Source organism: Eimeria mitis, genomic scaffold (genome assembly GCF_000499745.2).
Source record: "Eimeria mitis Houghton genomic scaffold, Emh_scaff2300, whole genome shotgun sequence".
Lineage (NCBI taxonomy): Eukaryota > Apicomplexa > Conoidasida > Eucoccidiorida > Eimeriidae > Eimeria > Eimeria mitis.
The window spans coordinates 1,206-1,459 of NW_013570631.1; positions in this window are offsets into that span (position 1 = coordinate 1,206).

A 254-nucleotide genomic window follows, 5' to 3' on the forward strand; every position below is an offset into this window, starting at 1 on the left:
ACTGCAGCAGCAGCAGCAGCAGCAGAAGCAGCAGCAGCAGACCAGTCTTGGACTAGCATCCCAGGAGAAGCTGCTGCTGCTGCTGCTGTTGCTGCTGCATCTGCTGCTCGCGTTGCTGCAGATCAGAGCCTCGAGGAGTTTGTGCAGCTGCTGCAGCAGCAAACACCAGATACTTCTGTGTCCTGCAGCAGCAGCAGCAGCAACAGCAGCAGCTGCTGCTACTGCGGGTCAGGAACTTGCTGCTGCAGCAGCTC